We start from the raw sequence: 13,672 nt of genomic DNA, 5'->3' as shown, positions 1-13,672 counted from the left end.
AGTTCAGGTGACCATGTATGGCCCCACCTTTGACCATAAGTGGCCATGTATGGCCGCACATAGCACCACAAGTGGGCCAGCGACAACAACTTTAAACATGAGTTTTTTTTTTTTGAAATTTCATTCTATTTTTCACTTCTACAAATACTAGGTCAGTTTTATCTCCTCTCCTTTCCTCTCCTCATCCCACTATATCCAGGTAAGACATTCATGTATTTCTAAGTGACTGCCCTTCCATATAGATCGTCGTGGCATGAACTAATTTCTTCGCTTCGATTCTAACTCTTGTACATGAATATTAACAAGATTCCTCTCTAAAATTTTAGGATTTTCAAGAAACCCTTCCTAATAATACAAGTGAAGGTTTTGGGTTTTCTTCTTCAAATTAAGTTTGAGTTTTCTATGAATCTTTTGGAGCGATTAAGGTATGTAAGACTAACCCTCTTCATATGGGAACTTCGATTTGTCCTTCCTCATGCCACGTTCCTCTTATACAATATATTGTCTTCACTAACGAGTTATGCCCTTTATTATGAAACGTTGTGTATCTCTCATGTTATTACATTCCGAATGTCATGAGCCCGTTATGATAATCTCCCTTCCTGCTATGAAGCCCCCCATGTTATCTCTAAAATCTCAGTACTTTCTATTATTTGAACTTAGTATTTCTACAAAATAATATGATAAATTATAAGTTTATGATTATCTTTCAATGATAGTAACATGATGATTTTATGATTTATGCACTTACATTATGACAACCATCTTTATCACACAAATAGTGGAATAACTATTTGTTAATTGAGAAGCCGTTCGTTCATGTGACAAGCGCCAAAAACTATGTATGCCAACATAGGACAAGGGTCGTACCGTTGGTACGGGCGGTTCTGTTATGTTACCACAAAGAGGGTTTTGATATGGATCCATGTTACACCTCTTAGTTTTGTACGCTGAGATTCATTAGGTGTTTGATATGGATCCATGTTATACCTCTTAGTTTTTCGGAACTTTAGGAAAACTTGCAGAATTTTGGACAAGATTTTTGGTCCAACTTGAGAGATGTATATCTCCTAGAATATCAGGAGTTGTGAAGTGCATTTACTATCCAAATTTAAGTTCATTGAGTCTAGTTTTCTAATCAACAAACCGTTTGTCGATACGATATCGGAGCAGGAAGTTGTCGGTGTTTTAAGACAGACTGCTCGGGCAGTGCAGTTTGACGAACCGCAAAACATTATGTGGCCCGTCAAATGGAAGCTTCCCCACCGTAAAACAGTTCCAGTGAGGTCATTTTGGGTGGTCCATTTGACGGAGCGTCAAATATTCTGCAGTCCGTTAAAGTGGCCGCAAAAAGTAAGTCGGTGGCCGACCTTTTGATGTTATAAATTCGTTTCAAGGTTCATCTTTCACCATTTCCACCTCAAAATTGATCATCCAAATATTCTCCAAAACCCTCTCCTCAAGTTCACATACTAATCAAGGCCAAAGCCAAGAGGATCAAGAGATTCAAGTGCTAGAAAGCTCACTAGGGTTAGTAGAGTTCAAGTATCTCTTTGGTGTTGAAGTTGGAGGTTTTATCCTAGTAAAGTAATTTGATCTAGAGCTTTCTCTTGTGTGATTAAGGTAAGTCTTCATCTCTATTGCATGTTGTTGAGTTTGTTTGATTGTTATACAATCGAATTGAAGGAGGAAAGTGAAAAAGAAAGTTCAAATATGAATTTGATGATATTTTGAGTTATAAATTAACTTGAGTTATAACTTTTAGCATGTTATGAGTATAATCTTGTTATGAGGGATAATAATGATGATGAGGAAGTGTTGTACACAAATGTATAAGGGGTTGTGTTGAAGTTGTTGTTATGGATTGATTATGAAAATAAGTTTTGGGATTGAATTGAGCATAATTTGAATGTAATATTTTGATTATGGAATTGTTGATGTTATATTGTGGTTTTGGGAGTTGTTTTGGAATTGGAGGAAGCAGAAGATATAAGGGGAAATGCTACCCGATTTTTCGTTAGCTCATTTATTAATTTAGTTTGACCTTATAAGTGTTTCAATGGCTTACCCTTAGTGCGAATCATCTTGAATGTAGATTTACAAGCTTGGGAGGATAGGCGTTGAGTAGTTAAGGAGGAGATCATACAGGTATGTGAGGCTTTCCCTTTCTTTCTTAAGGCAAGATCATATTAATACAAAACATACACTAATGGAATTCATAATGTCCCTATTCTTAGAAATACTAGAAGATTATGGTTCTTGATGTTCTTATGATATTATTGATATTTTTTTCATGATTATTGATCTTTTTTTCATGATTATTGATCTTTTTTTATGGTTAATGATCCTACTTATTGATGTTGATCTCATCTTATGATTATTGTTCCTTCAAGGTGAGATATGATCATGATGATGGTTCCATAATGATAATCGGAGGTTACCGACCTTACGTCACTCCAATAAGAGTTATAACTTTTATTTGGGCTCTCATGCATGCTTATATATATATGTAGCTATTTTCTCACACCGAGCTGCGCTATAGTCAGCCAGGTACGACACCTATTGTGCACACCACTGCAGTTGGGTACGGATAACACCAAGCCTTATTATGGTCGGGTACGGATGACACCGAGCCTATATGGCCAGGTACGGTATTATGATGTATGTATATGTATGAAAATGCTTTTTTTTAAAAGGAAAGCATCCATGACATCCGCCTTAAGAGGCAATCAGATGTATATGTTATATCTCTTATTTCTTGTCACTTTCATAATTATGTTATGTTGTTTTCCATGCCTTACATAATTAGTACTTTATTCGTACTGACGTACTTTTGTTTATGGACGCAGCGTTCATGCCCGCAGGTAGATAGGGAGACGGATCAGACCCATATGTTGCCTTCTCAGTGATTGTACAGGGCACTCCACTTGTTTGGGAGTTTCAGATCAGCGTGGTATGATTCTTTTGTGTATATATAGGCATGGCGGGTCCTGTCCTGTCTTTATTATGTTATCCACTCCATGTAGAGGCTTGTAGACAGATATGCACAGTTAGATGTTCTATGACCTTCTCGGTCCATATTTTGTTGCGTCACTTTGACAACATTGTCGGCTTGTGTATACGGGCACAGTTTGATGGCATATATATATAGATGCATATATCTCTTGGGCTTATGTACCTTATAGCTTATGATGTTTATTAGTTAGTATGATGGCCCACTGAGGTATGATTATGTGATGCATGTATGTCATGTGGTGCTCGGTTTAGCTCCAGATGCCTGTCATGGCCCTCAGGTTGGGTCGTGATAAAAGTGGTGTTAGAGCAGCTCGTCCTAAGGTTTGTCTACGTGCCGTGTCCAGTAGAGTCTTATTTATGGGTGTGAAGTGCGCCACACTTATAAACAGGAGGCTGCAAGACAATTAGGAATGATTGACCTTTCTTCTTCATCTTAGATCTTGCGATAGAGAGATGTTATAAGGAATTCTCTTTTTTTCTGACCGTGCATTGTGATTTCAGTAATTCTTGTGACGAGGAAAGATTTAGCGGCGTCAGTGGCCGGTAGGAGAACTAGACAGGTACCACCAGTAGAGATGGAGGGGGGCAAGTCCCAGAGTGAGGTCACATCTCGGTCCTCTCATACTTTGCCTGCTCCAGAGAAGCATAGAGGAGCCCCGGCTCTAGCTCGAGCACCCCCAGTTCCTCCACCTGATGCTTCAGGCCAGGAGATGTGAGAGGCCATTTAGTTGTTGACTCAATTAGTGGCTGCTCAGGCACAATGATAGGGTACAGGTCATGGTGACAAGGCTGTTAGTGCCAGGGTTAGAGCCTTTGTTACTTTAGACCCTCAAGAATTCTTTGGGTCAAAACCAGATGAGGACTCGCAGAACTTTATAGATGGGATGTTAAGGATGTTGCGGGTGATGCATGCTTCAGATACTGAGTCAGTGGAGTTGGCTTCCTATAGATTCCGGGATGTTGCTGTCTACGGGTATGAGACTTGGGTGTCTTCTATAGGGGTTAATGCACCCCAACCCGTGTGGCAAGAGTTTGTAATTGACTTGCTTCGACATTATTTGCTGCCAGAGATTCGACGGGCCAGAGCTGATAGGTTCTTGAACCTTAGACAGGGGAACATGAGTTCTTAGGAGTATAGCCTTCGTTTTAATTCACTGGCTAGGTATGCTCCAGCTATGGTAGCTGATATGGGAGACCATGTCTACCAATTTGTGAGTGATTTGGGACCACATTTGATTGATGATTTCTTGATGGCCTCACTTTAGTCAAGTATGGATATTTCCCGTTACAGGCGCGCGCTCAAAATCTTGAGGAGCATCAGCAGCAGCAGCAGAGGGTCGAGCGCGAGCATGATAGGGGTTATAGCAAGAGAGCTAGATCTTCTGATTTTGTTGGCGAGCCTAGAGATGGTCAGAGACAACAGTTTTCTAGACATTCAGCAGCTAGTGCACCTCTGTGATTTGCAGGTAAGATATTTGATCGACTTATTTATTCAGGACCAGGTCAGAGTTCTACAGCCTCGGGTTCTCAGTATAGAGGTGATTCAAGCCAGATGAGACAAACTTTACCACGGTGTACTCAGTGTGGTCAAATACATACTGGACTGTGTCGCCTGGGTTCAGATGCTTACTATGCTTGTGGCCAGTCAGGCCATATTATGCGTGAGTGTCCATCGAGGGTTGGTAGAGGTGTTGTTTAGCCTACCGAATCAACAGCTGGTTCTCATAATCTATACACCCTCTTAGGCAGACTTCTCAGACTCCAGCAGGACATGGTAGAGGCAGAGGGGGAGCGTCCAGCTCGAGCTGTCCTCAGAACCTCATTTATGCATTGGCTGGTCGACAGGATCTCGAGTCTTCACCTGGCGTGGTTTTAGGTATACTATCAGTATCTTCTCATGATACATATGCATTGATTGATCCGGGTTATACATTTTCGTATGTTACTCCTTTTGTTGCTAGTCAGTTTGGGGGTGAAACCTGAGTTAATTAAACCTTTTGAGGTGTCTACACCTGTTGGTGATCCAGTAATAGCTAGACGAGTATATGGACTCTGTGTGGTTATAGTTTGTGATCGTCATACCATGGCAGATTTGATTGAGTTAGATATGGTAGAATTTGATGTCATTATGGGTATGGATTGGTTAGCCTCTTGTTATGCTAATGTTGACTGTAGAACAAAAATGGTTTGATTTCAGTTTCCAGGGGAATCAGTTCTAGAGTGGAAGGGTAATACAGCATCTCCGAGAGGTAGGTTTATTTCCTAGCTCGCGGCAAGGAAGATGATTGCCAAGGGGGTGTATTTATCAATTAGTCCAGGTTCAGGATGCAGAAGCAAAGCCATCGACTCTTCAATCTGTTCCAGTATTTAATGCGTTTCCAGATGTATTCCTTGACGAGCTTCCAGGTCTTCCGCCAGAATGGGAGATTGACTTTGCCATTGACGTATTACCAGATACTAAGCCGATATCCATTCCTCCTTATAGAATGGCGCCTGTTGAGTTAAAGAAATTGAAGCAGTAGTTAAGGACTTTCTTAAGAAAGGCTTTATCAGGCCTAGTACGTCACTGTGGGGAGCACCGGTGTTATTTGTGAGAAAGAAAGATGGCTCCTTACGGATGTGCATTGATTATAGGCAGCTGAATAAGGTGACAATAAAGGATAAGTATTCACTTCTGAGGATTAATGATTTATTTGATCAGTTACAGGGTGCTAAATAGTTCTCGAAGATAGATTTGAGATCAGGGTATCACCAAGTGATGGTTAGAGAGAAAGACATTCCGAAGATAGCTTTCAGAACCAGATATGGCCACTTCGAATTTCGTGTAATGTCATTTGGGTTGACAAATGCACCGGCAATATTTATAGATTTGATGAATAGCGTGTTCAGGGCTTTCTTAGATGTGTTCGTGATTGTGTTTATCGATGATATTCTGGTATACTCTCAATCAGAGGCAGAGCATGCAAACCATTTACGTGTTGTTCTTAAAGTTCTCCAAGATCGAAAGTTACACGCAAAATTCTCTAAATGTGAGTTCTGGTTGAACTTTGTGACTTTTCTGGGCCATATTATTTCAGCTAACGCTATCAGGGTGGATACGCAGAAGATTAAAGCTATGAAGAATTGGCCTAGACCTACAACGCCGATGGAGGTTCGTAGTTTTCTTAGCTTGGTAGGTTATTATTGGATATTTGTAGAGGGTTTGTATTCCATCTCGACACCACTAACGAAGCTGACTCAAAAATCAGCTAAGTTCCAGTGGACAGAAGCTTGTGAGCGTAGTTTTCAGGAATTGAAGAACAGATTGACTTAGGCTCCAGTTATGAAACTTCCGGAGGGATCGGAAGGCTATGTTATTTATTGTGATGCTTCAGGTGTTGGGTTAGGTTGTGCGCTGATGCAGCATAGTAAAGTTATAGCTTATGCTTCAAGGCAGTTGCGGAAGCACGAGAAGAACTATCCAACACATGATCTAGAGTTAGCCGCGGTGATTCATGCATTGTAGATGTGGAGGCACTACTTGTATGGCGTTCATGTTGATATCTACACGAACCATAAGAGCCTTCAGTATATTTTCAAGCAAAAGGAGTTGAATTTACGTCAAAGGCAATGGTTGGAGCTATTGAACGACTATGATGTCAATATCTTATATCATCCTGGGAAGGCGAACGTAGTAGCCGATTCCCTTAGCCGCAAATCCATGGGTAGCTTGTCTTATGTTCGGCCGGAGAAAAGGGAGTTAGTTCGTGAGCTTCAGCAGTTAGCTAGCCTAAGAGTTCGATTGTTGGACGTGGGAGATACAAGGGTTACTATTCAGGATCCGGTAGTCTCATCTTTAGTAATTGAGGTGAAGGAGCGCCAGTACGAGGATCCTATGTTAGCCCATTATAGAGACACATCTCCTCAGAAGAAAAAGTCACCATTCGAGGTTTCTGCAGGTGGAGTTCTCAGATATTGAGGCAGACTGTGTGTTCCTGATGTTGCAGGATTACGTCGTTAGATTATGGGGGAAACTCATTATTCCCGTTATTATATTCATCCGGGGACAACAAAGATGTATCATGATATTAAGAAAGTCTATTGGTGGGATGGAATGAAGAAAGACATAGTAGAGTTCGTAGCCTAGTGTCCTAACTGTCAACAGGTGAAGATTGAGCATCAGAAGCCTGGCGGGTTATTGCAAGCTATCAAAATTCCAATGTGGAAATGGGAGGCAATTAATAGGGATTTCATTACAGGCTTGCCTCGTTCTCAGCGTAAGTTTGATTCCATATGGGTGATTGTTGATAGACTTACTAAATTAGCCCATTTTCTGCGAGTCAGGACTACTTACTCAGCCGAGGATTATGCGAAGCTTGATATTAAGGAGATAGTCCGACTTCATGGTGTTCCAGTATCTATAATCTCCGACAGGGGTACGCAGTTTACAGCTAATTTCTGAAAATCCTTTCAGAAGGGTTTAGGGACTCAAGTGAATCTTAGCACAACATTTCATCCCCAGACAGACGGGCAGACTGAAGTACTATTCAGACCCTCGAGTGTTGACACCTAATTTTCACTGCATAAAATGTATATTTGTAATTTTCATATTTCCTGAGTCCAAGACGGGGTGAGGATGCCCTTAGAAAATTAAAAAAAATCAAAAATCCCAAGAAAATTGCAAAAATTGACGTTTAATTATTATTTTTTCATAAAAATTAACAATTACAAGAAATTACGAGTTATTTACTTTCACAAACATGATTTGAAAAGAAGATGCACATCTCGTTCCGTCTAGCTCGGGAAAATTGTTAATTAAAACGACGTATGAATTACGGTACTCTTGACCGCATTTTTCACATTTTTAAATATTGCTCGGAACTATGTCAATATTGGGCTTGTTTTAAAGATTGTATTTTAAAAATATGTATTATAAATCTTGTTTTAGTCAAAAGTTATTTTATGAGGAAGTTTTAGAAGAATACGTTTTTAAAGAATATGTATTTTTTTATAAATGAGTACATTATTTAGGAAAGGTGTTTTCATTAAAAGGAAGTGTCACGACCCGACTAGGGGCCATGACGGGTACCTGGAGCTGACCACCGAGCACCACTCCCACTACTACTCATCCTGCGTTCATTCATTAATCTCTTGCTTCTATTCATAAGGAAACCATTTTCATCTTGGAACATAATTAGCTTCATATACATATGCCTATACATAAGCCCTTTGGCTATCAAAATAATACGTATATACAAATGGGAAATCATGAGACCATACCACCCACACATACGTATCTACGAGCCTCTACTAGCGTACTAGACATATGGACGGGACAGGATCCCGTCGTGTCCAAAATATAAGTACACAAAATAATATCTCAAAATAGCACCTCCGGAACAATGGAGTGCTCACAAAGTCTGCTGATAACTCTTACGAATCTGGGTCACCTCCCTGTCTACCTGTGGGCATGAACACAGCGTCCAAAACGAAAGGACGTCAGTACGAACATTGTACTGAGTATGTAAGGCATGAATAAAATGAACGTAATAGAGGAATTATAAAACATGAAATGAATAAATAACCTGCTTAACTTTTAAGAGTGTGTATATAGTCATACCACATATATCATCATATCACAAATACTATCGTCGCTAACCCGTGTCCGGGTAACCATCACACGCCGCCCACTAGTGGTGTCATGTCCGGCCCTCTTGGCACGGTGTAATCATAAGCAGCTTGCATTAGCGGTGACAAGTCCGGCCATCTAGGCACGGCGGAATCATATGCAGCCCGCCTACGCGGTGACATGTCCGACCATCTAGGCGCGGTGGAATCATATGCAGCCCGCCTAAGCGGTGACATGTCCGGCCATCTAGGCGCGGTGGAATCGTATCATCATATACCTGTCATGGCATATCATAACCTTATCATTAACGTACATTTATCATGGAACATGCATTAGAGCTTAAAGAAAATCTATAACTATATAGGGGTGACATATGGTCGAGAATCCCCGATTACATTATGGAGTGATCATATTCATCATATCTCACCTCGAAGGAACTAACATTATAAGGTGAGTGTACACAATGAACAACATCAAGGAATCATCAACTTCATGGGCATCATATCTTACTTTAACTTCTTTAGACTTAGATTCATTATCATTATCATGCTCGTAACGTATCTTTTTTCTATATCTTATATGAAGCTCTTTACAATCGTAGACTCATAATTTCCGACATGTAGGAAAGTCATGGAAATATAGAAGGATTCATGCCATAGAAGTCATGCCTTAGAAAGAAGGGACTAGCCTTACGTACCTTTTCGTTTGGCCATTCTACCGCTCGAACATTCTCTTCCAATGCTCACGTCTCTACCTTCAAGAGAGTTCGTATTAACATTAGCTAATCGATCACATGAACATACTTAACTAAAGCTAGAGAGAATTGGGCAGCATTTCCTTTGTTTATACACTTTCTCCATATCATATATCAACTCCCAAACATCTATAATAACATTCCCAATACCCTAAGCTATAATCTCCACTCACTTACATTATCCACATTCCCTAATTTCACTTCAAATCATCCATACCTATGGTCATAGTACAATATTGCATTCATCCTGCTATTATGCTTCTCCCATGATTTTAGCACCATTTATAACAAGATTCTATTCATAATACATCAAGAGTCATGATTCATGTCAACTACTATTAAAGAATACCACTATTTTCACATTTGAACTCTATATTCTATTTTCTCCCATAACCCAAGTCTTTTAACCCCTCAATACTCTCAATAATAGGAAAAAAACATAAAAATCACCTTAAGCACTTGGGAACGAGTCTTGAGTCACTCTACTTTATTAGAATGAAATCCTCCACTTGCATGCCAAAGAAATTCCTACTCTCCACAAACCCTAATAGGCTTCATAGTATATGAATCTCCTTGATTTTGGCTTTTGATCTTGATTTCTTGGTATAGATTGTTGTAGAAATAGAGAGAGAGAGGGTTTTAGAGGGTTCTAGAGAGATATAGAGTCTGCTCTTGGGAGAAATAATGAAATAAAACGTGAGAGTTTATATTTATAATCAGGGCTGGAAACTTCCAGATCCGCGGGTCGACGTGCAGGGTCGACGGCTCGTCGACGTGTCGACGACCCATCGACATGCGCCGTCGTCTCTCCGCCTGAGATGTCTGATTGCAGAGCCTCATCGACGGTGCCAGGCGACGACTCGTCAACGTGTCGACAGTCCGTCGACGTGGACTGGTTTCAGCAGTTTTCTGAACTGCTCCGCCCTGCTCCGATTTAATTCATTTCACTTCTAATTCCCTCGTAATGTCAAGAAGACATACCTATATTCCTGCGTCAGTCCATTTACTATACAACGACATGGAATTTTTCGAGGTGTAACAGGAAGGGCCATTTTAAACCTTCCTAAAACTAATTTAGGGGGGGGGGGGTATATATATATTAAAGGGGACCAAAGTTGCCATTTAGCAACTTCAGTCCCCATTTTTGTTTATTGCCCGCTTCATTTTCTCATTCCCCCTGAAAATGGCGATGGCGATTTTGCGATTGGGGTTTTGGTTTCGATCTTTATTCCAGCCATTTTGATGGCTAACTTTCGTTAATTTCATAGGGGTTTTACTCCCCTTGCTTTGCTGATGATGTTTACAGGTTTTAATTTCAGTTTTATCAAGTTTTAATCATTAAATCTTAACCCTAATTGAGTGTTATTCTCAAATCGACCTGTGTCAGGGTTGTCATGGACAGAGGACAAAGAACCTGCTGTTATCTTGGCCAAATGACACAATTCTAGGGTCAAATTTGATCGAAGAAACCTAATGTGGGATTGGATTGAATTATTTGTGCGAAAATTAACTGTATTCGTACTATGTGAGTGTTTTTTGTCCATTTGTGTGTGTCACTATACTATCCCTAAATTTTAGGGATTTTTAGGGATTTTTCTGAATATACCCATTGGAATTTAGGTGTATTTGATTAATTTTGACTGTATTGGATAAGGGTAGTACAGTTCTAGTACAATTCTGTTAGAATTGATTATTGTTTCTACTGATTTTCGGATTTGGGATTATTTTTAGGGGGGATTTTTGGGGGGAAACCTTGTTTTTGAATTGGTGCATGTTTCCATTTCATCCCTTGAACCCTAATTTGGCCCTACAAATAGTTGTCTATTGTGTCATTTGAAGGGAACTCTTTTTTGGGGGAATTATCGAATATCCTAGCAAAATATGCTAAGTATAGTACCCTATAACTATTATACTATAATATGCATCATCTACAGAAAGATATTATCCATATGCTACATACATACATAACTATTGTTAGAAATCCTATATATATCCATTACTACTCTAGTAATATACAAAGAAAACTTAAGCTTTTGGAGAAATAGGGGTTGTTTGCTAAGGTTCAAAAGTGTTTGGTGTTAAGTCTTGACTCAATCTCTCCCTTTGATCTTTTGGTTGCCCCAAAAAGAGGTAATCACCCTTTCTAGCCTTATTTATTTCATTTAAGTTTGTAAAAAAAATGTTATTCTTATGCCTATTGCTTTAAAACTGCTTGGAATGTTCTTTCTACATGAGTTGTTTGCTTATACAGTCTATTTTTTTAGGTTGTGATATTAGGATTGTGATTTTGAGATAATATTTAAATGGATTAGAGGTCTAAAAGGCTAAAAAATGTAGAAGTACTTTGATTTTACAACTTAATCCACTGTTTTTATTGATATTAATGAGTTCCTGTATGGCTTGTTTTCGTTTTAGTTTTTGAAACTTCATATTGGTTGTGCTATAACATTGTATTGTAGTCATTCATGATCTAAGTTAAGTATGATGTAGTAAAAACCATAAGATGAAGAATAAGGTCTATGTGTAGCTTTTAATCTGCAGTTCCATTGGTTCTTTGAGGTTTAAGGTGTGTTGTTTAGGCTAACTGAAGTTAAGACATGAACCAGAGTGTGTTTACTTTCTTGTTTGAAGGATCTCCTGTTTAAAATGATTTTACATGAAGTTATAGTTCACTATCATTCTACTTGCTTGGTTATGTATTAGCCCTCTAAAAGGGCATGTTAAGTGTTTTGTGGGTCTATATCCTTCTATGTGTTAGTCAAAACCTCCTTATATGATTCTTATGTGAAGATTGAGTTTTGATTTATGTGACTTTTAAAAAATATGCATTTACTCTGGCCTAGTATGATTGCTTAACTCCATTTGATCACTGTTATACTTATATTATGATATAAAACCAAGTTCTGAACTCTTACAACTCTGAAAATATATATTTGTCTAGGCTAAGTATAGATACTTGTCTTATTTAGATCCTTGCTGTGCTTATGTGTTGATCTTGACCTATAAAAGGGATTGCTGCTTTGTCTTAACTAAAAACATGGACTAATAATGAATTTTTGTTGGAATTTGAGGCTGTAAAGTTGACCTATTAAGATGATTCTGATCTTGGATACTTTATTAACTATGTGCCACTTTGAGAAAAAATGAATTTTCCTACCCTACTTACCTAAAAACTGCTCTGATTTCAATTGTTTTCATTCAGTTTTACTCACTACTGCCTAGTTCAATGTCATTTAGAACTTCTTGTCATCTTGAAAACTAAATTTGAGTGCTTCGATTGTCTATAGTCCATCTATATTTGGCCTATTACTGTGCTTGCTTGTGTCACTTGAGGTTTATAAGATGGTTCATTGTAGAAGATTGAAACTAGAGCATTGTTGTTTGTCTTGAGATTGGTTGATAGTTGCACAATTTGGACCTTCAAATGAGTCTTGAACTTGCTTAAAATTGCTTGAATCAGCTTATATTCCTTGCTTGTTCATAATCGCAAATCATAAAAACTTGCATTAGCTTGAACTTTTCTAAGCTTTTACTTGTATTTCCTGTTTGAACTTGGTCATAATTAGGTAAACCTTTGTCAAAACTTGAATCTGCATATGAACCTTTGAATTCTAAGTGAAACTGCAACTTGATCATTCTTTTAAAACCATCGTGAACTCAAAATCTTACCTTTAAGTTTAGCTTGTTTACTTGTTGTGTGCCACATGTTTATCCCATCTCTGTGTGTACTCCCTTAACACTGCCTCATCTTTGCTTAAATGTGGCTGTTTGGGCGGCCTGTTGGTTTTTGGTGTATTTCTGGGATCTTAGATTGAACTTCTTGGATAGTTTATAACCCCTATATCTGTTTGATTGAATTTAGATAGTCTGAGCTTGAGTTATGTGCATTTCATGAAAGGTTAATTTGAATATGAGTGGGTATGCCCTTTCAGGAGGTTTTGCACCTCATATTCAAGTATATCTATGGAAACTTGGGTATATACTTGTTCTTATACTTAGAAAACTTTGATAAAATAAGAGTATACCATGAGGTATACTATGTATACCACTGTTGCAACATTATACTTCAAAAACAAAGGGGAGAAAAAGGAGGAGTATACAAACCTGTATATTATGTATACTAAACTGAACACTTAGAATTATTTGGGAAGAGTTTGTGATTGGGCCCTAGGGACTGGGCCTGCATATCTAACGGTTCCTTGGTTGATTCTTTATAGTAATTGGGCTAGTCCTGGCCGTTGTTTATGATCAGTCCAAATTATTTGTTGGGCTTAGCCTAAACGTATATGTTTGTA

This window comes from Lycium barbarum, chromosome 7 (genome assembly GCF_019175385.1).
Source record: "Lycium barbarum isolate Lr01 chromosome 7, ASM1917538v2, whole genome shotgun sequence".
Taxonomy (NCBI): domain Eukaryota; kingdom Viridiplantae; phylum Streptophyta; class Magnoliopsida; order Solanales; family Solanaceae; genus Lycium; species Lycium barbarum.
The sequence above is the reverse complement of the archived record's forward strand: the minus strand, read 5'-3'. Positions refer to the sequence as shown.